General features: G+C 43.9%; 1 long non-coding RNA gene across 7 annotated transcripts in view; it reads left to right on the plus strand.

Moving 5' to 3' along the window:
* The window catches only part of LOC128091567 (uncharacterized), a 78364-nt gene that overhangs the window by 22804 nt on the left and 41804 nt on the right, over positions 1-13756 (plus strand). For all 7 annotated transcript variants that reach the window (XR_008211458.1, XR_008211452.1, XR_008211454.1 and 4 more), the window contains exon 2: positions 4286-4516. This is a non-coding gene — a long non-coding RNA (uncharacterized LOC128091567). The remainder of the gene's footprint in view (positions 1-4285; positions 4517-13756) is intronic.

Consider the following 13756-nt stretch of genomic DNA (forward strand, 5'->3'; position numbering starts at 1 on the left):
GCTATGAAGTTCATAGATGTTCTCGGGTTTTTTTTCTGTCTTGTGCCAGGTTATTTTTAAGCCAAATTAGTTCCCTGGCTGCATTCGCTACCTGACTGTAGGAAAGGAAGCAGCAGCATTTTTTTGGGAGACTTCATTGTTGAAGTATATGGAGAGCTGAGAAGTGTGAATGCAGGCTGCTGGGGTTGGTCTGCTGCTGCTCATGTGCTTACAGTGCTGATGTCACTGTGGCTCTGCAGACCACTCTGTGCTGTACGCAGCTCTTTTGCTGGGGCAGCCCAACCTCATTCCCAGATAGCAGTAAACTCCTGCAGCAAAAAGAATTTTCTGTTTCCTTCCTCTCTTCCTCCCCAGCCTCTATCTGTTAGCCTGTTCATTCGCATGTTGCCAGTGTGATTGGAGCTGTGAGTGTATTTTTGAGATGCATCTCTAAATTTATTTAAATTTTCTGTTCATAATTTTACAGGCTGCTAATAAACAGTAAGTAGAGATCAAGCCAAGGAAAATGTGAGATGTTTTGGTTTCTTGTCTGTGGAAAGGAGCTAATGGGCCTTTGGGTATGAGGATGGGGAATTTGCAAGTCCTGGGTATCGTTTTTTCTCCCTCTCTGTGTAGGACTTACAAGGAGGTAATTAAGTCTTGGAATAGAAGAATGCTTGATTTCTGCCTTCAGTCTTTTATCTCAGATTGTGTAAGCCAACTATGCTTCTGAAGCTGGTCCCATCTGTGATGATAGGGTGATAGCAATGGGAACAGGCAGGGACAGTAAAGAAAAAATATCCATCCAGTTGAGTCTGGCCAAAGGTCTGAAATGAGATGTGGATTCCCCTTGCAAAGATCTCCCCCCTCATTACACTAAATCAAAATGAAATGGAGATACTGATTTAATTCATGCACTCTTGGTACGTAGAATGTCTAAATATGAGTGCATTAAAGCAGGTGAAATGATTCCAGCAGCTTTTCTTGGGGAGAAATACGTTATTGCTGCGAGGCTTTGATAGAATGAGGGCAAACTTGTATAAAATGCCAATGCTTCCTGTTGGCTTTGTATTTGCATAATTCTCAGTGCTTTCACAAGGCTCCTTGCTTTCGAATGTTTGTCCAAACATTAAGTAATCTGCAGCAGCCCGGGGCTATCAGCGGCCATAGTTTCTGCCTAGGAGGGTGGGGAGGCTTTGGCTGAGGAGGACAAGATGAAGTTCTGCTGAAGGTGGAACTCTTCCAGGAAATTGGCACCCAGCTACAAATTCTCAGGGTAGCCTAGTGGTGCTCAGCAAGACCTGCCCTGGCTCAGGCTTGTCGTATGGGAATAAACTCAGGTGCTGCCTCAATCTGGATTAAAAGATCAGATGATAATTCATGTTTCTGTGGCTGGAACATTTTAGGGGATGCCCCCTGTTTGTTTGTTTGTTTGTTTGTTCTTTTGTGGGATGGCTCATTATTTGTCACCATTCAGTTGTCCCTGTAGTCTGCAAGGGCAGGGGTTTTGCCTGTGCTCGGTCATTTCTCTGTATCCTCAGTGCCAATGGGATTTATTTCAGCCCATGCTGCAGCCGTGTCTGCATACAGCCAGGCTTTCCTGTTTGCTTGGCAGAGAGCCTGAAGGCAAAAAGGGTCCCCACGTCACTGAGCACTGTGGGACCGCTCAGCAAAAATGTCAGGACAGATTTCCCAGCCCCACAGAGAGCTGGGGGTGTCCTATCTGGTCCAAACCCACTGATCTCATGAAAACCCTCGCAGCTCCCAAATCAGGCATTGTGCTAGAAAGCGATAGAATACAAGAAATGAATCAATTCACATATCCTGGTAGTTGTATCTAAGCCACAGGGGATGTCCAGAAGGAAATGGTGTCACGCATTGGCAAGGCAGCAGCCGCATTTACTGGCTTAATTGAGATTTACTCATTGAAAATCTGCAGCTGAAAGCTGAACTCTGAATGTTGGACTTGAAAAGTTATTTTTTATCTAAACATACAGATCTGAAAGCTGGAAATATATCAGAGGTACAGGCAAATAATCTGAGTGCCTTTGAAAATAAATGGCTTAAACGAGTGCTGAGCAGTAATCTCCCAAGACATAGTAAAAAAGAAGATAGAAGTATTTGGCGGATAAGAAACAGGACTGTCTGCTGTGTTGGGGGTCTTCTGGATAGTGGAATGGAGACACTGGCAGTGGTAGGAACAACCCTGCTCTTACATGCATTAACTGGGAGGAAATTATACTGGGTTTATTGTAGCCTGCACAGGACGAGCAGCAATAGATGGGAGTGGTGGTTGACAAAAAAATGTCAGGCTCATTTAAAAGCTTTGATCATTTGGAGTCTGTGCTTGGAAGAGTGGGATAACATGGCACTGTCTGTCACTGAGTGATTTTGCCCTTGCTGGTAGTTTGAACTTGTGTAATTCCTGTTAATTCTACATGTACAGCACAATGCTCAGGTTTCCTTTACTGCAGAAACAGATTTCTACTGTCTTCATTACTGCGCCTGCAAAATAAGGTGTATTACACTTCTTTTCTCTACAGTAGTCTTTCAAAGCTCTGAGTTTCTGGAATTTCCCATTAAATGTCCAAAATGAGTTCATGTGGATGGGTACAACCGTGGATGGTTGTAGTAGGTGAAGCACGTAGGTGAGGGAGAATAAGAAAAAGCCAATTAAGAGGTGTTATCAATGAGCAGAGGAACATGAGTACCGAATGCTACTGGGATCTTGAAGACTTCTTCCTTCCTAAGCAGCCAAGGTTATAATCTCACCAATTAATATATCAAGCTGAATCTTAAGGCTGGTTGGGCCACCTGCTCCTCTACTGCTGGAAAACATCCAGAGCTGAGTGTAGCTGGAAAGCTTTTTGCTCAAGCCTGAAGTTGTTCATAGCCAACTTATACTCATTTGGCCTTGTGAAGTTATCAGCTTTAATTGCTGTTTCTGTGATAAGGAGAACAGTCTTGTTTCCTCAGAACCATGCAGCTTAAACTGACAGCTCTCATCTCCCTTGTAAGAAGGACTTGTTATTCCCTCCTGGCAGCTCTGATGGGTTCTGTTCATATTCATCCTTCTTGAACATAGGCTCCCAGATGGAGCTTAATATCTTACAGTGTTCTGTTGTTATTGGTACACCTTTACATCTTCTCTTAATCTACCAGAGATACTTCGTTCTCCAACAGTTGTCAGTATTATGTAGACCTTGAAGATCTGCTGTGCTGACGCCTTGATTGTCTCTTCCCAGAATTTGGCGATGTGAGTCATAGGAATGTAGTATTGAGTCTTCTTCTTGCTAAAGCCTTATGCTTGGAGAAATGAGGGGGTTGATCCTAGTCTACCTGCAGAGTGACAACATTTCTAGTGTTTAGTTTAGGCCTTAACTCAAACTGATCTTCCTCCAATGCTAAGCCCTGAGCTTAGTGTCTTTGTGAAGAAGTCTTTGTGAACTCTGTGTGGAGTTCTTAGAAGAAACAACAGTTGAAAATGTTTCTTTTTTGTATTTGAGCAATTTTTATCAGGATTGTTTGGCAAGATGGGGTATAAAAAGTACATTTAATATGATAATATATCTATTTTTGGTTTTAATCTTCATATTGATGACTAACAAGACACAGTTGTTGTAAATCATGATGTTTGTGATTGTCATAGACTTTTTGCTACAGTTTTCTTCAAACTGGCAGGTGCTTCAGTTATTTGTTTAAAGAATTTGCATCTTTTTAACGGGGGTTTCAGGAGCTGAAGTGAAACTGAAGGTTCTAGGCAGTGCCATGGTTCACCTGATTTCCAAGGGCCCCCTCAGCACTGTGGGTTGATTGCAGCTCCAACTACTGATGTGATGAAGTCAGTAACAACGCCATGCTGTAGATAGTTGAGTTACTTTTTGCAGCAATGAAATAAGTGAAGAAATAGGGGTGCACTCTGCTGTAAGTAAGGGCTCTATCTCTGGGAGAAACCTACCTACTCATTTGTACTTTTGGTGGTTATAATTTGGGGCCCATCTCGTAGAATCATAGAATAGCTTGAGTTGGAAGAGACCCTTGAATGTTATCTATTTGTACTCATCTGCAATGAGCAGGGAAGCTAGCCATTAGGAATGAACTGTCAGTGCAGAACTGATGCTGGCAGAGCCTTTGCTTTCCATGCTTCGTTTCATTTGTGTGGAAGAAAAAAAAAAGAGAAAAGCCAGCAAAAACAAAAGCAGACTCTGCTGCTTGAAACAATAAATGAGCCATGATCTGATGTGGGTTTTATTTTCTTCCCCCCCCCCCCCTCATTTCCTCATCCAACTTTTTTTTTATTTCTCAGTCTTGGCAGTGGGAGCAACTATTCTCAAGAGCTGGTGCTCTGCTTTGGTGAGTCACTGGAACCACATGCACTCTGTTTACTAGAGTGCAGAATGTGCTCGTGCCTTGCTACTTCCCGGCATGAGTGACTTTGCCTTTATGAAGCTCTATGCATACGAGATGACGGTGGGAACTCGTCTCTGTAAGGCCAACACCTGAGCTACTGACGAAGGGAGTCTGCAGTGCAGTTGAGGTCAGTGTGATATGTAACCCCAGTGATGTAATGCACAAGGTTTTGACCTGCGGGAGGTTCAGCCAGGGTGGCTGAAGCACTTGTGGACACAGCTACTGCGTTGCTCTTCTGGAGTTTGTTCTGGGACACGTGGGAATGGGAAACATCATGTGAATCAGCTCAGATTTTTTCATGCGTTGCAACTGCATCATATTAAAGTCACCTGAAATGGGTTACTAATAGCAGTCTGTACTCTTTTCTGGGAAGAGTAATGAAGTGAAGAATAGTGAGTAGCAAATACCTGAGTTATGTGACTTGAACTCATCTGTGCTAGGAGACCAGCACCCTCCTCTACTGCCAGACATGAAATGACCCAGATGTGAGTGTCAGAATAGGTCTGATGGGGCAAACCTACAGTAAGAAAGCTGTTTGTTAGATTATACATGAATATATCTACATAAAAACACATAGTTGGTTTAATCAGTGACCCTGTGGTTACATGGACCTGTAAGGGTTGTGGCAGGTGGTCTCCTGGCGATGCAACAGCCGTGGTAGATGTTGTCATTGTGTCTGCTCTGCTTCCTGTAGGCTGCGGTGGTCCCTATCAGAGGCAGAAGGGGAACTGTGTCAGCTCCTCAGCTGCTACAAGTCACAGCTGGTGAATTAGTTTAACCTGTTAATTTAATCTTGCTAGGCCAGCAGGTCATAGAATCATAGAATCACTCAGATTGGAAAAGACCTTAAAGATCATCGAGTCCAACCATAAGCTAACCATACTGGCCTAACTAGCAACCTTCTGCTAAATCATGTTCCTGAGCACCACATCCGAATGGTTTTTAAACACTCCAGGGATGGTGACTCAACCACCTCCCTGGGGAGCCTATTCCAGTGCTTAACAACTCTTTCTGTGAAGAAGTTTTTCCTGATATCCAACCTAAGCTAGTGGATGCTGATGCCCAATGGTGGGCAGTGACAGAATTGTTCTTCCTTCTGCTAGGTGTGCGGCGCTTCTCTCCAAATGTCTGAGGCTGGAGACCAGATGCTGAGCAAGGATAGTGGTTGGGTTTGATCTTGTCTGGTGATCACTGTGTTACTATGTTTAAAGCCCATCAGTTTCACTGGAAGGCTCATCACATGGTCTCTGCAGGGTTCAAATTCTTCAGAGTTATTCCTGGTTCCTGTAGATATACAGAGCTGTGATGCGAATGTATTAATGCTTCAGGGCATCCTAATGAATAGGACTTCACTGGTGGAACCGAACCATGTATAATGATGTACAATAAACTCCTCCAGGTTGCCCGTGTTCGTGGGGATGCTTGAGGATTTGGATTTAGAAGGCAATTTCACAGTTTTCCAGAGGTCTGTTTCTGTGGGAAGCGTAATGAGGAAGAGGGTGGCAGGAAGTGATGATGTGAAGGCAGTTGAGGATCACAAGATCTTTAATCCCTCAGTGCCCCACAAGTGGGGCTCTTTATGCCTCCCTGTTCCGCTGCATTATGGTTAGAAGAGAACAGGCTCCTGCTGTCCTGGTTCCATGTGCTGCCTCCAATGGCTTTACGCCACTGTGAACACAAATGAAGAGAAAAGGAGATAGGATACTGTCATACTGGCCTGGCTGCATTCATGGAGATCTCTACTAGTGTGACTGTTTTGATAAAAAGAGGACTAGAAATTTCCCTCTTTTTTGTGGTGCTGACTGATTACAGTGCTGATAGGAAATCACATATACAGTGGCTGTACATGTTCCCAAACCTGGTGGAGACCTCTACAAATAAAATAAAAGTGTGCTCAGAATTGCTGCAACAAACCATCCATCTTGAGTACCAAAAGGGTTTGTTGAAGTACCAAGCTTGTTGAAGCTCTGAGGGGTGAATGCAGTTTCATGTTGGTGAGAGTAAGTTCTTACCAGCTAAATTAGGCTTTGTCAACTCAAGGCTAAAACTTTAGCATAGCTGTGGAAAGAGCAGGCTGGCTTTGGCATATCTGGATACTGGCATGATGTGTTTCCTGTGGTAGGTGTTGGGAAAACCTGCATCTGCTGTAAAACAAACAGTTCTTTCCCTTGGAAATGTACTTGCTGAGATATGGTTGATGGACAAGTCTCCCTTGATAAATGTGACTTCACAGATCATATTTTCAGCCTCATGGAAAAAATGGAAAAGGTATCAAATGTGTCAAACTATTTAAAGGACATGTCTGAAGGTTTGAAGGTAATCATTCTAAAAATAAACATTAAAAATGATTCATGAGCTTAGGCCAGGTTATTTCAAGATCAAAATCAAGGCTACGGCACTCTTACTCTCAGTGTAGGTTTCCAGGTCATTTTCATTGACTTTGTTCACCTGTGCTGCTTTTGAGGTAGGAAAAAAATGCAAATATCTACGAGGATCTTTAAACTCTCTTCTTGAAAGCATGTCCCTGAGGAATCCTGATTCTTCTTGCAGTCTTATGATTGCAGGCCTGTTCTGTGTTGTTTTCCTTTGGTATCTCAATTTACTCATTAGGGAAAAAAAGAAGAAAAAAAAGAAGAAAAAAAAAGTAGTTATGGTGCTTTTCGTATGATCAAAGCTGTTGTACCTTGAAACAGGTTGCCTGGAGAAGCTGTGGATGCCCCATCCCTGGCAGTGTTCAAGGCCAGGTTGGATATAGGACCCTGAGGATGGGCAGCCTGAGCTGGTGAGGGGCAGCTCTGCCACAACAGTGGGTTGGGACTGGATAAGCTTTAAGGTCCTTCTCAATCCAAGCCATTCTGTGATTCTATAAACTTTTTTTGGTATGGTGGTGTGTACACAGCAACAGTGTGTGGACAGGTCCTATGAGGACGTGGTGTGGCAGGTCTTGGGACCTGCTGGAACGAGCAGCCGTGACGACCTTGTTTTTCCAAGATAATCTTTTATCAGGAAAGCAGTTCAGAAGATGTAGGTGAAAGGTGATGCTGACCAAGTGCTGCCACTTTCCTGGCTGTGTCCTTTGACTTTTTAGGCTTTTCTTAGCCTCGCTCATCATATTGCAGCTACTGGGTTGCTCCTCACCAACGTGAGCTGCTCCAGGATCATAAGAAAGATTTTGGGGCCTGGAGAAGTGTGAGCTGGTGACTGTGTGAAAGTTTACATTTGTTGTATTGTAGACATGTCTGATCTGATGTCCTGACGTCCAAATGGGCACATTGGCTGTGTCAGAAGAGGGAAAGACGTGTCATCTTCTTAAGAAGTGACTGAATAAACTGAATATTCTGTATGGAGTTATTTTTATGCTTGACTGCCTGTCAAATAATCAAAGCCCCAAATAATCAAGTTCAGTTGTTACAGTGCCACTTAATCATGAATCTTGATGAAATGCTTGCTCCTTCCTTCTTTTCTTTTTCTTTAACTTTGGGGCCTTCTCTCAGTAAATATGTCCCATAGTCTAATTATGCACCATGTGGAAAAAAATCTTCCTTTATCAGTTATACATTTGTTATCTTATGTAAACAGGGAAAGCTGACTAGAAAGGCCTCTAACGTTTGCTCCTGTATAGTCCCTGATAGGGGGGTGTGCAAATGGGAAAGGGGATTGGCAAAAAGGGTTTCTTGAATGAGTGACATTTGGAAGAAGATATTTCCGAGTATTTTGGGTTGGATCATAGACCTGTGAATTGCTTCACTTAAGATCATGTCCTCTTGCAATAGTCTCTCTCCATTCTTAGTGAAGGATTCTTGGATGAAGGACGGCCATTTTCATGAAAACAGATCTTCTGTTCCCCTGCCATGTCCATAGAACTGATTATGACTGTGAGGTCCTGACTCAGCTGGATTCAGTAGAGAAACCCCAATGGGACTCCCCATGGCAAGGCTGTACGACAAGAATTAAACCCTGTGCTTAAGAAAAGCAGATCACACGCAGGTGTTGTGGTAGACAGTGCCTTTCTCACTGTAACAGGACAAAGAGCAGACAGGAAGCCATGAGAGAAATGTGTTCTTAGGAACCCTGGCAGAGAAAGAGACCTTTAGGACTCCGAGATTCATGGAGCGTGCCTTATAGGCAATGAAGTAGTTAGCTGCATTCACATGAAGCTGATGGCATGTGGCTGGAAATTCCTCCAATGCCTCTAGGTGCTGATGTAAAGTAATCCTACCTGGTTTTTATTTATTTTTCTCATAATTCTAGTTTGAACACCTCTCAATAGTAGCATGCAAGCTGTTCTGAAAACTTGGGCATTAGGCACTGAAGAACCTGGACTGCGTGACATGACAATTTTAATTATTAGCAGCAGATAAGAGGTGCAGTGCATCACCAGTCTTAAAACATAAAAATAAATTTCCTCTTTGAGTTGCAGGAAATGTAGTTGGTTTTGTGCATACATGAAGGTGTCCATCCCTCCAGCCGCGCCAGAGCCTTACTGCTGTCCTGCCAGCATATACAGCATGGGCATCAGTGCTTGGTGCGAATCTTTGCATCTCTTCCTCCAAGCAGAAGAGAGGACTTTCCTTTGGATACTGGGAGAAGCATGAGCACTGGGCTATAGCTCTGTAGCAGAACTGCACTGATGCAATAAATAAAACATTTCCATGCTGCATTTAGTTAAACCAACACTGCATCTATGTTTGGATGAAGTTTAATCCTATGCTGTTATGAAATCTTTCTTAATAATAATAATTTCATTCACTTCGAGAGGAGCCTGAGCTAGTGCCCATGAACTTAACTGTGCTTACAGGCTTATTAATTCGCATTAATGCTGCCTGTATTAGCAGGTAGGCATTTATTTGGATTTGCCAGCAGTTGCTGAAATGAGTCAAAGTACTCTATGGGCTTTGGTTTGATTGAAAACACTTTCTGTTATTATTTACGGAATATTGAACATGTGCCCTTAGTAAACAGGAGGTTAAAAAAAGTAACAGGAAGATAGAGCCTAATCTGCCAAAACATCACTGGACTGCTGTTCCCAGAGATGTTTTGAAACCTTCACCTTGGTTGCTCTACAGGACAGTGTGCCAGCCCACAGCATGGGGGGCTTCTCCCAAGCTCTGTGGGGTGTAGGTGCGCACCCATGCTGGAGTGGGGACTTCGAGCCACATGTGGTGGGACTCAACGAGAGCAATTATTGCTCTCTCACATCCAGGTTCTAGAGGAGGAAGCAGCCACTGAGAATTAAGCTTTGAAAGGTGACAAACAGTGAGCGTGAAATTCATAACCCATGGAAGGGGGTGATTTACAGTGATTTAAAAAATGACTTTTTCCTGCTTGGCCCTCCTCCCCTTGCTTTTGACTGATTGGCTTTACTTGCACACCCACTGAAAGCACTGCCAGCAAACAGCAGTGTTTGGTTTCTCTGTGGATTGGTGAGCTGAACCCAGGCAGAGAAGGGCCCACAAAGCACCACAGGGAGGATGTAGTGTTTGGAGGATGCTAGAGAAGTGCAGCACAGTCAGAACTGTGTCCCTTAAGCCTTCTTGAACCAACAAGCTGATTTACTGCTAGTGGACTTGGAGCTGCATCAGTGTAGTGTGCCAGAAGCAGCAGTCACACTTGGCCAGCACTGGGGTTTCTGGCTGAGTCTTTGTCCCACCAGCACCTTTAGCAGAACCAGCCATAGCAACTGGCACATCTGTGCCTCCTGGGAGTTGAAGCAGTGGCAGCATGGAGGGTATAACATCGTGAATTTCAAACCCAACTTAATAGAGGAATATAAAAATAAATGAGTCTGTAGTAGTGATGGGCTGATGAAAGCCAACTTTTAGCTGTGAAGGAACTGCTTCAAGTTGGTTGGCTTTATCTTTGAAAAGTAAGTAGTTGGTGTCTTCTGTTCTATCAATGAGATCTAATTAATGTCACAGCCACTTTTATAATTTTAGTGCAACTCCTTTGCTCCTAGAAAGACGTAGTTATGAGAATTTTATGTATTTGATTAACTATAAAGCATGTTTTTAGCCTTTACAGTAACAAAACAAATCCTGAAAACTCAAAGAATAGGTCTAACACAAAAAACTAAAATACACTGATTAGAAGGATTATTTTTGTAGCTGGCTTAGTGATTTTTGCTGGTAAAATAGTTAACTTTGCTGTGGACTAAAAGTCATAAATTAATTAATTGTAACAAAAAGTGGCGGCAAACTTTAGATAGCTCTGGGAAGCCAGGATGGCTTCTCAGGAATCAAGCCAGGCAAAGCAAGAAGTGAGGCTGCAGAGGGGTTCCAGTTTCTTGGGGTTCCTCAGCTGTACCTGGTGTGGGAGCCCCACAGGAAGCAGCACAGGGTGCAGCCCCATGGCCCTGGAGATGGAGAAGCAGCAGCTCCATCCCATACCTGAGAGAGCTCTTTCAGGCCTTTTGGGCTAGACATGGGCTGGCTGGGGAGCTGATGGTTTCCTTGTTGCCACGTGCCTGTGTAAGGAACCTGAGGGAAGAAAGGAGCTCTTGTTTGAGCCCGCTGGCGGTGCGGGAGGTGAAGCGGTGCCCGCTTGGGTGTCAACAGAGGGGCAGGGATGGAAACCTGGGCAAGTGCCAGGATAAATACCAAATGTCTGTTCTGTTGTAAGGAATTGTTAGAATAACAGAATTAAAAAGCCAAAAGGGCTGAGCCTGTGTGCTAATTAGGCTCCCACTCAGGCTTATCTGTAGCTTATCTTCTTTGGTGAACAGGACTGTGGTCACCTCGCAGTCCTTGTCCCATTACAACTGCTGCACACTCTGCTGGGCATAGCAAAACACCAAAGTAATTGCATCCGTGCAAGATATAAAAAGTGCCTTTTGTTTCTTTTGCAAGCGAAGAAGTCAGCTGCTCGGGAGGGCCATCCGCTAGCAGTGTTTGCCTCAAAGGGCTTTTCTGTGTGGCTGAGCTCTTTATGGTGCCTGATCTGTGATTTGGGTTTTTGTCACAGCAGGCGATCGCCTCCCGCTCTCTTGTAACGCGCACAGAGCGCACTCACCGAGGCCTTTCAGAAGTAATGAATTCCCATCTCAGTTGTGGGGTTACCAAGATGAACACTGACTCAGTAATGTTACGCTTGTCATGTGGCACTTCTGTAGCAATGTAAGCAACGGGTGACGGTCCCTCCTGTAAGATACAGCTGAAGGCAGCCATGGCATTCATAGCTATTGGTTTTCCTCAGCCCAGGGTCTTCTTGGAGAAGGACTTTGCTCACAGAACTGTGCTGACAAGGACTTCTGGAGGTCTGGCTTGCACCAAGGAAAATCGTGCTTTTGAACCATTAAGCTTTGAAAAATGATGTGTGGTAGTCACTAGTTAGAGCTGGGTCAAGATATAGACCCAGCCATCAAGTATGGACATTTAGGACATGTTTGAGGAATGCTGAATGGTTATGGGGAAGAGTTAATGTAATAATACCGAACATGGAACATATAGGTGCACTTCCTTGAGAAGTCTCACAAGAATCAGCAGTCCTTAGAACTCTGTTTTTTGTTTCATCCAGTGCCCTGTCATTGAACAAAGCATACACGGTTGTTCCCACTCACTGGAGGATACTCCTGCTTTTGTTGTTCTCCTTTGAACCTGTTTTGGTTGGCATCTACAGAATTTACTTTTTAGAGCAAAGAGTGGTAGGATGGGACATGATAAATGGTTGTGGTTTTCACGTCGTTTCCCTACAATACTGTGTAATGCAAATGGTGGCTTTGGCAATCCACACAAGGATAGCTCAGACTGATGCAACAGGCAAGTTGACTGACTCTTGGGGTCATCTCCTGGTCTGTGTTGCTAGATGGGTGTTCTGGTGGAGCCCCTGTGAGGTGCACTTCCCATATTAATCACGTCCTACCATAGCTGCATTTTCTGATGCAGGAGCCAAAGCCCTCCCTCTACAGGTTGCCTGGATGTGGCAGTCGGTCAAACCTGTGAACCCTTCAAAAGCAGACAGGTCACTCTAAGAATGTGGTGCTTCTGAGTGAGAGTGAAAGGGAGCAGCGGCCTTTATTTTTTTTGGAAAACAAACAAATAACAGAATATTTGAAGTATTTTGTTTATAGGATTTTCTCAATTGTTCTTTTATAAGGATGTAAATATGATGTTCAGACAAACACTGGTGTCCTTCCGTGACTCCTTAAAGTAAATGAGTTCAGACCATACACTGCCTTGCTGATGCAAAACACAAGCCCTGTTGACCTGGAATCTCTCCATTTCCTGGGTTCAATCTATACCTCTTCTAAAATTCTGTGTTTGAGAGCAGGGTGGTAGCAGCTGGGGAGAGATTTCAGAGATGGGTTGAATTAGTTAACCAGCTGGGTGCCGATGCAAGGGCAAGGATAGTCCAGCTTGATCCTTTCCTTCTTCTGTCACTGAGCTCACCACACCTAGAGAAATCCATTCCCCTTGGTGGCTGAGTTATGCACTGTGCTGAATTGGATCTGCTGCCCGGGAGGTTTGGCCAACACATGAGCTTGACCCCAGCAGTGGCCCAGGCAAGAGAGAGGACAGACTGTGTCCTGCGGTGGTTCACTGCTGCCTTTCAGTAAATATACCTGCAACCTTTTGCTTAAAAGAGAAGGAGAATTTGCAGAAAAATATAAAAGACTTTTTTTTTTTCTTTTGTTTCTTAACTGGGCATAAAAAAATTTGTTTCTGCATAGGAAAATAAAGAGGGGCCATTTTGGGACTTTTGCTGTGTTTTGGAGGGGTGAGTTTGGAGCACATTGGATGTGGGACAGGAACAGCAGAGACAAAAAGCCCTGCTTGCTCTTGTGCCCATAATAAAGTTCCTGCTGTAGTAATCTGGTGCAGATATTGAGGTTTTACAGGTCCCTCACTGCACTTAGCTCACATGGTTGGGTTGTAATGAACAAGCTGAAGTGGAAAAACAGTCTTTTCCTTAAGCCAAAAACACAGGCACAAAAAACACCCTTTGTTTTTTTAAAACAGACATTGCACTTGGGACCCTTTAATGGTAAATATTTAACAGGTGGAAGTCCTTATTCGTTTCTCTTTTCCCCTGTATTTCTTAATTAGCAGCAAGTCTTTTTTTTTTTTTTCTTTTTTTTCATTCGGCTATTAATCATCTGAGGCTCTCTGGGGTACTCTGCAGTGCTCTGCTTGCTGCTGTTTTCCTTCAGCTCATATGACTTGGTCTTGCTGCCCTTGAGAAGGAGTTGTGGGCTCTCAGTGCTGCTGTATTTTGCAGCCTATGCTGTGTTTATTTGGAGCCAGGCTTGCCCAGTGTGGGTGGCTGAACTGTGCCCTGCTGATCAAGTGCAGGAGTTGTTATTCATTGAGGGATGAGAAGAAGGAATGTGTTTCTCAGATGCTGGACTGTCACTTGCAGTGTAGATGTACTG

This window comes from Tympanuchus pallidicinctus, unplaced genomic scaffold (genome assembly GCF_026119805.1).
Source record: "Tympanuchus pallidicinctus isolate F22 unplaced genomic scaffold, pur_lepc_1.0 scaffold5, whole genome shotgun sequence".
In the NCBI taxonomy this organism is placed as follows: domain Eukaryota; kingdom Metazoa; phylum Chordata; class Aves; order Galliformes; family Phasianidae; genus Tympanuchus; species Tympanuchus pallidicinctus.